Below are 14,036 nucleotides of genomic sequence, written 5' to 3'. Positions count from 1 at the left end.
GTAAGGAAGCTGCTTTTCTCAGCTGTCTCCCGGGGTCCAGAAATGCGGCGAAGGCAGGAATGATGAGATGGACCAAAGGGAAGGCAGTGGTAATCTCAGGACGGTCCCGCGTGCAGAAGAGCGCTTGCTGAAACAAGGCCTCCTAATGAGTAGTTTGGATTGATTTGAAGACATGGAAATATCAGGCTGAGGCTGTTGCCAAAGGACCCTCTTGGGTGTCAGACCATCTCAGCTGGCTGTTTTCTGCGCCAAAGACAACGCAAAACCAACATTTCCGGGCTGAAATAGAGGGTTCCAAGTGTGTCATTTGGATTTCATTTTACAATCAGGGTTTGAGCCTGTCTTTGGCCCAGATAAAAAGAAAAGGAGGTGGGGACCAAATCAAAGATGAGATAAGGGTGTTGCAAAGAAACAGAGCAGAGAGAGGATGGTGATGGCTTCCAACTCATGAACCCGCCATCTTGTCCCTTTATGTCATGTGATAATCCTGATAAGCAGCCAACACCCCACTGTGGGTTCCCCTCCAGCACATATCTGCTGCTATCATCAATCCCCAGCTCATGTCACTCTAGACCCTTGGAATGTCCCACCCTCTCATTAGATGTCCCACATCACCCCCACCAATAAACTCTGCCTAATACTCACCTCCTGTATGAAGGCAATCTCTCTGACTACTCCCGGTTGCCTTTGAACACCCAGATCCTTTCATCTAACGTTAGCATTTGACGGTTTAATTATGTGAAATATAAGACCAACTTTCTGCTCTAAAATGTTATCATTAGTTTCACAGAAAGGCTGAGAGAGCACCCACAGCAAAGAGAGGGTCCTTGTCTTTGAGGTCACTGTGTTTCTGGAGTGCCATACTGCAGCAAATCTGGGCTGGGTCCATTCTACTGCTTCTGTGTGTTTGGACAAGTTCAGCAAGTCTGGCAAGTGGGTAAAAGCCATGATAAATCAATATATTTAGTAGACAGTGCTGAATGAAAAGCACAGTGAAAAACAGGTAATTTCTATTCATTCATGCACCAAATATTTGCTAAGCCCTGTCCATGCAGAGACAAGAGAGGGAGTTACACAGACACCATCTCTGCCCTCCTAGAGCTGCTGCTCAAGAGAGAGGGACACAAGGAACTACACAAAATAGTGCTGGGTGACCGGTGGGCAGAGGGACACTCAAGCTACACTCGGAGCCCTCAAGAAGCTATGGAATGGTTACTGAAAGACACAAAGGACACAGGCACAAAGCAACTCCATATGTGTGGGACAAAGTGGGACAGAATGGGCTGCAAGTATGGGCGGTCTTTGGAAAAAAAGAAGAGGCATGCTATTTGTGGAGTTAGAGAAGGTAAGCCCCCTGAAGGACACCAAGGATTTAGATGAACGGAAAGAAAAGAAGAAGAATAGACCTTTGCTGAATGTCTTACAGAGATTAAGGGCTGTGCTAGGAACTTCCTGGACATTCTCTAGTGTTAAGGCTCACAACTCTGTGAAGTAGAGATCAGAATGCCCATGTTACAGAGGTGAAAAGTGAGTCTAAAAAATGTTAAACAATTTCCCTAAAATGGCATAGTTAGTAACTGGTGAGGCCAAGATTTGGCAAAGTTTAATGATTTTCCATCTACCATCCACCTCCCCTCCCTCTCTGCCCATTACCATCACTGTCCACACAAGGCTTCTCTATCCAACACCCACCTGGCACCCATCCCGTCATCCCTAGGTCCCACTCATGGTTCTTTCCCCACTGGCAACTATTCTAATGTGTTTACTGCATATAATTTTGTCTGAACTTCTACCCCTAAATCTAGACATAGGCATTTTAATCATGTAAGTGATACTGTATTATATATTTTATCCTCTTATTTTTCCATGATGTTTTTAAGATACACATGTCCATGCTGCAGTTGTACATTTTCCCAAAAACTCTATTATGAGAAAATTAAACATAAAGGAAACTTGAAAGAATTTTATAATAAATACCCAAATACTTGTTGCCTAGATTCTAACATTAACATTTTAGTAAAATCGCTTTATTGCATATCTATCCAACTATTTTTCTCTTTCCATTCATAAACTCACTTTGTATTTTGGATGCAACTCAAAATAAATTTACAGGCTTCAATTAAAGTTCCCCTAAATACTTCAGAAGGTATGTTACTGGAGTACAATATTTGTTTATAGTTTTTAATTTAAAATTTATATACAGGAAAAAAGTAAAAACAATTACATAAAAAGGACTGCACAAATCTCAACGTACATTCAAAGATTTCTGGCAAAAGTATGCACTGTGTCCATAAACCTATCAAGATATAGAGTATTAGTCTCCCCCTAGAAAGTTCCTTCAGCTTTCTTCCTAGTTAATCTCTGCCCTCACCACCCCAGAGGCAAACACTGTTCTGATTTTTTTCCACCATAGATCCATTAAGCATGTTCTATAACTTCCGATAAATGGAATCATACAGTACATATTCTTCTGTAGAAGGCTTTCAGGCAGTAAAGTATTTTTGAGATTCATCCATGCCATTGTCTGTATCCGCAGGTTGTTGCTTTTGATTGTTGAGTACGACTATACTATATGACTCCTGTTGATAGACATCTGAGCTGTTTCTCGTTTGGGGATGTTATGAATAGCGCTGCTAATAACATTCACATAGAATCCTTTTTGTGAACGTAGATTTTCATTTTCCTTGCGTAAATACCTAGGAGTGAAACTGCCAGCACATAGGGTAGATATATGTTTAGTTTCATAAAAGCTGCTGGAACTTTTTCCAGGGTGAATATATATTTATAGCCACTCCAATAATACAAGAATGTTCTCACACCTCACCAATGTTTGTGTTGTCAGTCTTTTAAATCTGATCCATTCTGGTGGGAATGTGGTACTCTCTTGTGGTTTAACCTACATTTCCTTGATGACACGTGATGGTAAATATTTTTTGGATGGGCACATTGCCATTGTCACATAACTTTATGAGTTGTATGTTTGAAACTTTCTCCGTTTTTAAATTGGATTGTTTGCCACCTTACTATTGAGTTGTAGGAACTCTTCACATATTCTGGGGTACCAGTCTTTTGTCAGATATATAATTTGTAGCTTGATTATTCATTTTATTCATGATGTCTTTTTAGGGACATTGAGCATTAAACTTTGATGAAACCTAATGTATACTTTTTTCTTTTATACCTATTATTTTTTATGACCGGTCTACCCCTAAATCAAGAATGTACTTTCCTCTGATATTTTCGGCTATTATGTTAAAGTGTATGATCTATCTTGAATTGACTTCTGTGTTTGGTACGAGGTAAGGGTTGAGATTCATTTTTTTTCTCATGGGGATACCCATTTGTTCTAGCATCATTTGTTGAAAAGACTTTTCTTTCCCCCATTGGATTGCTTTGGCATCTTTGTCAAAAATCAAATGACCATGTAAGTGTAGGTCTGTATCTGGGCTCTCTTATTCTGCTCTACTGATCTTCTTGTTAATTCTTATGCACCACACTGTCTTGATTACTATAGGTCTATAGTGAATCTTGGAGTCAGGTGGTATAAATCCTTCTACTTTATTTTTTTTCAATATTGCTGTGGGTATTCTAGGTCAAGGGTCAGCAAACTTTTATCTAGAGCCAGATGGCCATATGGTGTGTGTCATAACTACCCAACACTGCCATTACAGCATAAAAGTAGCTACAGATGATATGTAAACAAATGAGCGCGGCTGTTCCAATAAAAGTTTATTTACAAAACTGTGGCGGGTCCACAGGCCATAGTTTATGAACCTCTCTGTACTAGGTCCTTTGCATTTCCATGTAAATTTTAGGACGGCTTATCAATTTGGGGATTATGATTGGTATAATGTTGAACCAATAAATGACTTAGGGGGAATTATCATCTTAACAGTATTGAGTCTTCCAATATGTTAATACAGTCAAGTATATTGACTGATTTTTTTAATGTTAAACCACCCTTGAATTCATGGGATAAACCCTACTTGGTCATGCTACATTCAGTTTGCTAATGTTTTGCTAAATATTTTTGCACCTGTGTTCATGAGGGATATTCTTCTGTGATTTTTTTTCCCTGGTATCATTGTCAGATTTTTGTCTCATAGTACAAATGAAAGAGCATTTCCCCTTCTACTTTCTGAAAGGATTTGTATAAAATGGTGGGGTTTTTCTTAACTCTTTGATAGAATTAATCAGTGAAACCATCCAGGCTTTAAGCGAGCTTGTTGTTAAAAGGTTTTTTAATGAGTTAAAATTTCTCTAGTAGATATGGGGCTATTCATAATTTGTTTCATCTGGTATTGGTTTTGGTACAATGCGTTTTTCAAGGAATTTTTCCATTTCATTTTAGTTGCCATATTAATTGGTATAAAGTTGTCCATAATATTCTCTCTCCTATCCTTTCAGTGTCCATAAGATCTGAAGCAATTATGTTTCTTTCAGCTCTTACATTCATAATTCATGCTCTGTCTCTTCTTAGCCAGTCTCACTAGGGGTTTATCAATTGTTTTCTCTTTTCAAAGAAGCAATTTCTGGCTTGGTGATTTTTTTCTACAATGCTTTTCTGTTTTCTCTTTCATTGATTCCGCTTTTATCCTTATCATTTCCTTCTTTCTAATTCACTTTGGGTTTGCTGTGTTCTTCTAACTTTTCTAGGTGTAAATGTAGGTCATTGATTTTCCATCTTTCCCTATTTGTAATATAAATATTTAAAGCTATAAATGTCCCTCTATGTGGGTTTAGCTACAGGTCACAAATTTTGATATGCTGATTTTCATGACCATGTATTAGAAATATTTTTTAAATTTCCTTTTTGTTTTCCTCTTTGACCTATGGCTTATTTAGAAGTGTGTTTAATTTCCAAATATCTGAAGTCAGAACACATGCTCTATAGTATTTCAATAATTAATTTATTGCGACTGGTTTTATGATCTATCTTGTTAGAGGTACTATAGGGCGCTTGAAAAGAATGTGTATTCTTTGATTTGGGGATGCAGTGGTCCATAAATATAATTAGGTCAAGGTGTTTGATGGTGTTTTTCTATCATCTATGTTTTACTGGTTTTTAGTTTTTTTCTAATTATTTTATCAAATTCTAATTGTTCTCTCAATAAAGAGTAGTGTTTAAATCACCAAATAGAATTGCAGAAATATCTACTGCTCCCTTTAATTCTATCACATTTTGCTTCATGTAATTTGAAACTCTGTCACTAGGCAAAAATACATTTATGGTCTTTATGTATTTTGGGTGAATTAATCCTTTTATCATTAAGAAATGTCCTTCTTGGGGTGCCTGGGTGGCTCAGTCAGTTAAGCATCTGACTTTGGCTCAGGTCATGATCTCGTGGTTCACAGGTTCAAGCCCCATGTTGGGCTCTGTATTGACAGCTCAGACAGAGCCTGGAGCCTGCTTCAGATTCTGTGTCTTTCCCCTCTCTGCCCATCCCCTGCTCATGCTCTGTCTCTGTCTCTCAAAAATGAAAGGAAGGAAGGAAGGAGAGAAAGAGAGAAAGAAAGAAAGAGAGAGAAAGAAAGAAAGAGAGAAAGTAAGAAAGAGAGAAAGAAAGAAAGAAAGAAAGAAAGAAAGAAAGAAAGAAAGAAAGAAAGAAAGAAAGGTCCCTCTTTATCTTTGGTAATACTCTGTCCTGAGATCCATTTTATCTGACTGAAGGCACTCCAGCTTTCTTTACACCTCCTGCTAGTATGGTGTGTCTTTTACCATGAATTTACTTTCAATCTACTTGTAAATAACAGATATTTTGGTTCTGCTTTAAAAAATCATTTTAACATCTCTTCTTTAATTAGAGTACTTAATTCCTTAATACTTAATCAAAGTGCTAATATGTTGGATGCAAGTCCTACCATTTTATTACTTTCTGTTCCCTATGGGCTCTTTACCCCTCTTCCCCCTCTCCTACCTTCTTTTGGATTATCTGAATGTTTTCTAAAATTCTGTTTTAATCTACATTGGCTTTTTAGCTATACATCATTTTGTTTTCTAAAGTGGTGGTTCTAGGGACTACAACATACATCCTTTTCAAAGCATCATTTCAAGTAAAAAAGTAGAAACCTTGCAAATGATTGGTCCATTTCACACCACCTCCAGTTTTCATCATATACCTGGGATATGTCATGCAGCTATAGTATAAACATCATGGAATGCTCTGATTTTTAAATTTGTTTTATAACATCTCTTTAAAAAATTTTTTTTTATTATTTTTTTTGAGAGACAGAGAGAGAGCGCGAGCAGGGGAGGGGCAGAGAGAAAGGGAGACACAGAATCCGAAGCAGGCTCTAGGCTCCGAGATGACAGCACAGAGCCCGACACGGGGGTTAAACTCATAAACTGTGAGATCATGACCTGAACCAAACTCAGATGCTTAACTGACTGAGCCACCCCAGCGCCCCTGTTATATATCGTCTTATGTACTTAAAAAAAAAAAAAAATAACAGGAAACTGGTCTTTTGTTTTTACCCATTTATTTTCCATTTCTGATGGTCTTTATTTCTTCTTGACGATACAAGTTTCCACCCAGTATTTCCCTTCAACTGGTGAACTTCTTTGAGTACTCCTTGTAGCTTAGATCTTATGATATAAATACCCTCAGCTTTTTTTGGTTTTAATCTGAAAATATCTTTATTTTGCCTTCATTTTTGAAACATTCTTTTGCTCTTTATGGAATTTTTTTTTTAAGTTTACTTATTTATTTTTGGAAGAGAGAAGAGAGAGCGTGTGCACGTGAGGCAGAGAGAGGGAGGGGGAGAATCCCAAGCAGGTTCCATGCTGTCAGCACAGAGCCTGACTCAGGGCTCCAACTCACCAAATTAGATAGTGACCTGAACCAAAATCAGGAGTTGGATGCTTAACTGACTGAGCCACACAGTCACCCCTGCTCTTTATAGAATTTTTGATTGACAGTTTCTTCTTTCAACATCTTAAAGACATCATTCCAAAGCCTTCCGCCCTCCATTCTTTCTAATTAGAAATTCATGTCACTTGAATCACTGTTCCCTTCTGAGTAATGTTGATTTGCTCTGGCTGCTTTCAGAATTTTCTCTATCTTATTCACAAAAGTTTGGCTTACGATGTACCAAAGCATGGCTTTTTAAAATTTATTTTGCTTGGGGTTCTCTGAGATTCTTGAATTTTTAAATGCATGCCTTTCACCAGATTTGGGAATGTTTTGATCATCTTCAAATATTTTCCCTACTTCATACTCTCATTCTCCTTTTTTTTCTTGAACTCTGATTACATGCATGTGAGATCTTTTGATATTGTCCCACAGATTTATAAAGCTCTTTTCTTTTCTTTCCCTCTAATCTTTTTATCTCTCCTAAAATTAGATATTTCCCATTGGTCTATCTGCAAGTTTACTCTTTCCTGTGCCAGTCCCATTCTGTTGTCAAGCTCATCCAATGAATTTTTAATTTTAGATATTATTATTTTTCAGTTTTAGAATTTCCACAGTGTTCTTTTTCAAAGTTTCTAGTTGTCTGTTGAATTGTATTTTATGTTTCATTACTTTATGTATATTTGAAATATGCCTGATAACATATTTTTATGTATTTTATATATTTATATGTTATTCTGCCTTATATTTTCATTCGTTGTGAGTTATAAATGCTTTGAAATCCCTAATTCCAACAGTTGCATCATCTCAAGGTTGGTTATCAGTTGACTGTCTTTTCTCTTAGAATTGAGTCCCCTTTTCCTGCTTCTTTAAACGTCAACTAATTGTTCAATGTATCCAGGACATTGTGAAAGTTAAGATGTGAATTCTGTTACTTTCCTCTAAAGAGTATTGATCTTGTTGTTGTTGTTGTTGTTGTTGTTGTTAAGTAGGCACTTGACTTGATGGGATTCAGATGGAAAAATCTGTCTCTTGAGTACCAATTCAAATCTCAGTTTTGTTCTATCTTTAGCCAGAATCTGTCCCAAGCATTTGCAGTTCAGGGGTCAGCCAGACATGTGGGCAGAGTTTCTACGCAGAATGTAGTGGCCCTAAATACTGTCATCTTACTCTTCAGACCGGAACGGCGGCAGTGTTCTGTCGAAGCTTTAAATGCCACATGTGGCTGCTGAGGGTGGTCCGATCTTAGGCTAAAAGCCATAAAAATGGCAAATGCCCTCCGTGCCATCTCTCTCTTCCGTGTTTTGATGCCCGTCCGGAATCTGCTTGCATGTGTTCACTCTCTAGTACCTTCAGGTAGGTGGTTTCGCCTCCCCGCCTAAGATTTTAGTTGTCACCTGTGGGAGGACTGTCCTAGAAGGAACTTCTTTTGCCCCGGAAATACCGGAAGTGGAACCATTACGACGCGTCCCCGCACAATGTGCAGTGGTGCACTTCCGCCCTTGACCTAGCTGCTCTGCCGGGCACGGAGGCCCAGCTTGATTTCAACTCCCCGGTGACATAAACAACACATTCCGGTGCCTTTCCACCACGCGTGTCTGTGGCAGCAAGGCATCTGAGTGAAGATTGCACCCCAAACAAAAGCAAAGAGCCGGCACGCGAGGAGGCAGAGTAAGTGCTGAAATGAGTCACCACAGCCTTGTCATCAGGGGAGCGGCAGGAGGGCTGCGGTTTAGGAGACTCCTTGTCCCTGCAGGGGGGTTGTTGTCCTGGACAGCACAGAGACCGGGGCCCACGAATCTGTCTGGTGTCGTTTTTGAGCTCAGCTGTGACGGGGTATGAACCAGGAGAAGCGTGGTGGGCAGGGCCAGGGGTAGATGTAGAACTGACAGGGGAGGACTGCTGTTTCTGTGGAAGAGGGACGGGTGCACGACTGATGGGCGCTTGAAATTTAGTTTGTGAGGCTGCCCCTCAGAAGCGCGAAGATGAGGGAGTGGAAGGAATGTACTAGAGCTCCGTGTCTGTGGTTTGGTATCTTGGGAGGCTGATGGTATCACTGACACCACAGATGGGGGAGAGAGAATGACTTCAGGCTGGGAAGGAGTCTCCAAACAACCTCCCGGGCCTGACTTCAAACCTCTCTGATTCCATGTTTCCCAGTGTGGTTTTATGATCCCGTTATTTATGTTCTCAAGCTTATTTGTGTTACTTCTAGGCCTTCATCTTGATGGTAACAGCCTGAAACCAGGAAGTAAGCTTTTACTTCTTTAATATTCGATGGTATTTTTTTTTTTTTTTTTGGTATTTATTTTTTAATGTTTATTTGTTTTTGAGAGAGAGAGAGAGACAGAGCACGAGCGGGGGAGGGGCAGAGACAGAGACACAGATTCCGAAGCAGGCTCCAGGCTCTGAGCTGTCAGCACAGAACCCGCCGTGGGACTCGAACTCACAAGTCGTGAGATCATGACCTGAGCCACCCAGGTGCCCCTATATTCTATGATAATTTTAACAGAGTTCAACACTGGAGTTTTTGTCATCTTTTTAATAACTACTAATAATCAAGACTTGCACCTCTCTGTTGGATCTTTAAATAAATAAAGTATCTCTGTCACAGGGATAATAACCATTTCTGCTCTGGCCACCCAATCTAGGAGGCAACACTGCATGGCAGAAATAGGCATAGATCTGGATTTGAATTCCAGCTCTACCACTTTCAAGTTGTATAACCACTGGCAGCTTACTTCATCTCTCGGTGCCTTAGTTTCCTCAACTGTAAAATGGGTTAATACCATCCAGCTGACAAGGCTGTGCGGCATCAAATGACATTTGTAAAGCACCTGGCACAATGCCTAGAACAGAGAAGGGCTGAGGTTGGTTATAATGAGATATTTTTCTTGGGGTGGGTCGTTAACGACCCCTCACAGTACTGCTTCTTCCAATAGTTTATTGCAGGTGAGAAACAAAAGGATTTCTAAAATCAGAACAGAGTCCATTTACAACTCTAAGTGTGTGGTCATGGAGAAGAATCCCCCTCACATCAGACCTGCATCACTGGACAGAAGTATGAACTCCAGGGGGAACAATTGAGCATCTATGGTCTCATGCTGCCACTGATTAGCCGTAAGACATAATGAAAGGCACTTACTTTCTCTTCACCTCAGTTTTATGAGCTGTAAAATGAAGATAATAATACCTGCTCTTACCTATTTTCTAGATTGTAATAAGGGTAGAACAAGACATGGAATAAATATGTTATGGCTATAAAATATCAGGTAAAATCAATGTTTTATTGTTAAACAGGCCTGATTCCCCTCCCCCAAATAACTTCAAACTTTTAACATAAGCTCCGAGTTGAGAAGTAAGGTTGCAAAATAGGTTTACTGCACGTGTTGTCAAATACTATGGCTGCCATCCAGAAGCAAGGAGACAGACGAATCAAGAGTGAATGGGTGGGACACCTGGGTGACTGAGTCGGTTAAGTGTCTGACTTTGGCTCAGGTCATGATCTCACACTCCGTGAGTTCAAGCCCTGCTTCGGGCTCTGTGCTGATGGCTCAGAGCCCGGAGCCTGCTTCAGATTCTGTGTCTCCCTTTCTTTCTGCACCTCTCCTGCTCACACTCTGTCTCTCTCTCTCTCTCTCTCTCTCTCTCTCTCTCTCTCTCAAAAATAAATAAGCATTGAAAAAAAAAAAAAGAGTGAATGGCTGAGATTTCTTGTCTGGAAAGGTACCGAGGAAACTGTAACACTGGCAACTCCAAGAAGGAGAATTAGGTGGTAAGAAAAAGAGATGAGAGGGAGGTCGTTCACCATTTTCCCTTTGGAACGCTTGAATTTTGTACCATGTGTGCATACAACTTCTTCAAAACCGAAAATAAAAATGTAAATAATGAGTGAATAGGAGATGAATGTTATGAGAGCTATCAGGCATCAATGCATCATTTTGATACATTATAGTCAGGAATGTGTGGCCTTCCTTATCACATCCAGAAACCAACGGTGCCTCCAGAATTCTGGCCAGGCCACCCCCTTGCATAGAGTCTTGGCAGCAGCCGCTAAACCTCACGAGGCCAGCCAGGCTGAACTCTTACCACGCAAGGGTATTTCCTTTCAGTGATTATGGACACACGTTCTCTTCCCAGAGTGGCACATGCAAGGGTCATTATGCTTCCCACCAAGATGAGATTCTTCCAAAGAAGGAAGTGGAAACCCATGGATGCAGAAGAAAGTACTGGTTATTCTGCCACAGTTCATGATCTACATACTTAGCCCTCGGTTCTTTCTCCACTGACTTGGTGTGTGCTCTGAGGTCACTGAGAACCTTTAACCTAAGTTAGCGGACATTCTTTCCAGACTGCGCTGCCATAATGACATCATTATTCTTCATAAAATGATCGGGCCAACAAGCGTCAGGCATGCTGTGATCATTTTTCATTTAAGAAAACACCCTATAAGGCCATAATAATTTAAGAAAACATGTTTTCTATGGCTAAACTGAGGGCCCGTGAGCTTCTTTGACAGCTCTGCGGCTGTAATATTTTAGGACAGCTCACATTATTACTCCTCCTCTGCCCTGCAGAAAAAGGAGACCATTTCTTCCTACTGTTTTCTTTTTTATTTTTTACTGACACCATGACGAAAGTATTCAATTTTAATTCTATTTTTTTAATATGAAATTTATTGTCAAATTGGTTTCCATACAATACCCAGTGCTCATCCCAACAGATGCCCTCTTCAATGCCCATCACCCACCCTCCCCTCCCTCCCATCCCCCATCAACGCTCAGTTTATTCTCAGTTTTTAAGAGTCTCTTATGGTTTGGCTCCCTCCCTCTCTAACTTTTTTGTTTTTTTCCTTCCCCTCCCCCATGGTCTTCTGTTAAGTTTCTCAGGATCCACATAAGAGTGAAAACATATGGTATCTGTCTTTCTCTGTATGACTTATTTCACTTAGCAGAACACTCTCCAGTTCCATCCACGTTGCTACAAAGGGCCATATTTCATTCTTACTCATTGCCAAGTAGTATTCCATTGTGTATATAAACCACACTTTCTTTATCCATTCATCAGTTGATGGACATTTAGGCTCTTTCCATAATCTGGCTATTGTTGAACGTGCTGATATAAACTTTAGGGTACAAGTGCCCGTATGCATCAGCACTCCTGTATTCCTAGCAGTGCTATTGCTGGGTCATAGGGTAGATCTATTTTTAATTTTTTGTGTAAATAGGCTATAAAGACACTTTGGTACCATTTCAGATGGTAGGCTGTCTCTGAGTCAGGCCCTGGTTGTGGCTGGTGGTTTGAAAGAGAAGAGGTTTTGAGGGCGCCTGGGTGGCTCAGTCGGTTGAGTGTCTAACTTCGGCTCAGGTCGTGATCTCATGGTTCGTGGGTTCGAGCCTTGTGTTGGGCTCACAGAGCCTGCTTTGGGTTCTCTGTCTCCCTCTCTCTCTTTGCCCCTCCCCCTCTTGTGCTCTGTCTCAAAAATAAATAAACATTAAAAAAAGATTGGGAAAAAAAAATAAAGCAAAGGGGTTTTGGTTTGCACTATGCATGGCTAAAACCTTGCTGGTCCCCCTGAATATTTATCCTGGATAGGTAATTTTCCACCAACACAAAGACATTACTTAGGAAAGGTACATATTTTATGCATGACTTACTCTTAGAGCATTTGCTAGACCAACTTAGAATATTATTTCCTGGTTTCCCCTAAAACTAGAAAGTGAACCTTCCCCCACTGGCATGCACAGTATTTCTTGCTTGAAGGCTCAACATGACTTTTAACTGTCCAGCAGGTTTTTAAAATGGTTCTCTTCTTTTCCTTAAAATAATACACACTGTAAAATATTTAACCCAAGAGCCTCAGACAGAAAGGGCAAAATGATCTTGAGATCTCACTGGACAATCTGGACCACAGGTTTTTTTTTTCTCAGATGCAAACATCTGGCCCCTGGCTACAGGGAAAGCCACCCTACCCCCATCCCCCTCCGCCTGCGTCCATGGCCACATAACATCTGGCTCCTTTGCACCTGTAATAACAGGGTATTTGGGTCAACGTTCTTCCGATACTTTATATTTCGACTGTGTTGCCGTCCCCACATCTCCTTAAGTGTGGCAGCTCTCCGTCCCTTGCCTCAGCTCATGCTGTGCCCTCCACCTGGATTTCATGCTGCTTTGTTGGCAAGCAAAAACCTGCTGCATCTGACTTTCAGCTCAAGCAGCACCTCCTCCAGGAAGCCTCTTCTGACTGAGCTCTCCCTGAGGCACAAGTGGCTTCTCTGACCTCTGTGTGTCTCTCCCAATTTTCTCATAATTATTGACAACTACAGTAATTGGCAATTACATGTAGGCTTATGTGCCCAGCTCTACTGTACTGCTTTTTGGCATTATTGTTTTATAGTTACAAAAACTCCACGAGATTGAATGCTTGCCATAGGTCATGCAGCTAGTAAGCAGCAGAGTCAGGATTGGGTATGTTTGTGTATTGTTTCTCTCCTATTAGATGGAGAGCACTGGGCACCTGGGTGGCTCAGTCGGTTAAGCCGAAACTATTGGTTTCGAAACTGCAATAATCTTGCAGTTTTGTGAGTTCGAGCCCCAACTCAGGCTCTGCAGTGGCAGCATGGAGCCTGCCTGGGATTCTCTCTCTCCCTCTCTCTCTGCCCCTCCCCTACTTGCACTCTGTCTCTCTCAAAATAAATAAATAAATAAATAAATAAATAAATAAATAAATAAACAAACAAATTTTAAAAAAAGGTGGAGAGCACCTTGCAGCAGGAAATCTATTGATTTCATCCCTGTAATCCCAATATCCAGCAGAGGACCAGGAAGACTGTATGCATTTGACAAATGTTTGCTGAATGGATGTCTCACGAATTAGGTTTCTCACAAATAAAACTGATGGCAATATGTCTTCTAATATGAAATACTAAAAATTCCAGCTTCTGGAAAAGATTTGGAAATTTAGGGAGCAGGTAAACTTGGTGCCCATTGTAAGATGAATGCTGGCCCTTTGTGAAACGTATACCTGTGCTTCTGGATGTCTCTATTCATGACACCCACAAACCTGCTGGTCTGTCTCCTCAAGGTCAGGGAATAAGTCTTTTCCTTTGAACTCTCGAGCCCCAGCACAGTGAGTGGCATTATGGGGATAGTCAGCAAATAGCTGCTGGATGAATAAACGGGTAA

General features: G+C 40.5%; 1 protein-coding gene and 1 long non-coding RNA gene across 5 annotated transcripts in view; one reads left to right on the top strand and one right to left on the bottom strand.

Annotated features, from left to right (window-relative positions):
• TTC28 (tetratricopeptide repeat domain 28) overlaps positions 1 to 14,036 on the bottom strand; it is a 632,666-nt gene that overhangs the window by 72,635 nt on the left and 545,995 nt on the right. The window lies entirely within an intron of this gene.
• On the top strand, positions 7,733 to 9,915 carry LOC121022577 (uncharacterized). Its single transcript, XR_005787008.1, has 3 exons — positions 7,733 to 8,522; positions 9,067 to 9,102; positions 9,804 to 9,915. It is a non-coding gene; the product is annotated as an uncharacterized LOC121022577 (long non-coding RNA).

This window comes from Herpailurus yagouaroundi, unplaced genomic scaffold (assembly GCF_014898765.1).
Source record: "Herpailurus yagouaroundi ecotype Mexico unplaced genomic scaffold, PumYag 428, whole genome shotgun sequence".
Taxonomy (NCBI): Eukaryota; Metazoa; Chordata; class Mammalia; order Carnivora; family Felidae; genus Herpailurus; species Herpailurus yagouaroundi.
Note: the sequence above shows the minus strand (reverse complement) of the source record. Positions and strands in the feature narration are given on the sequence as shown.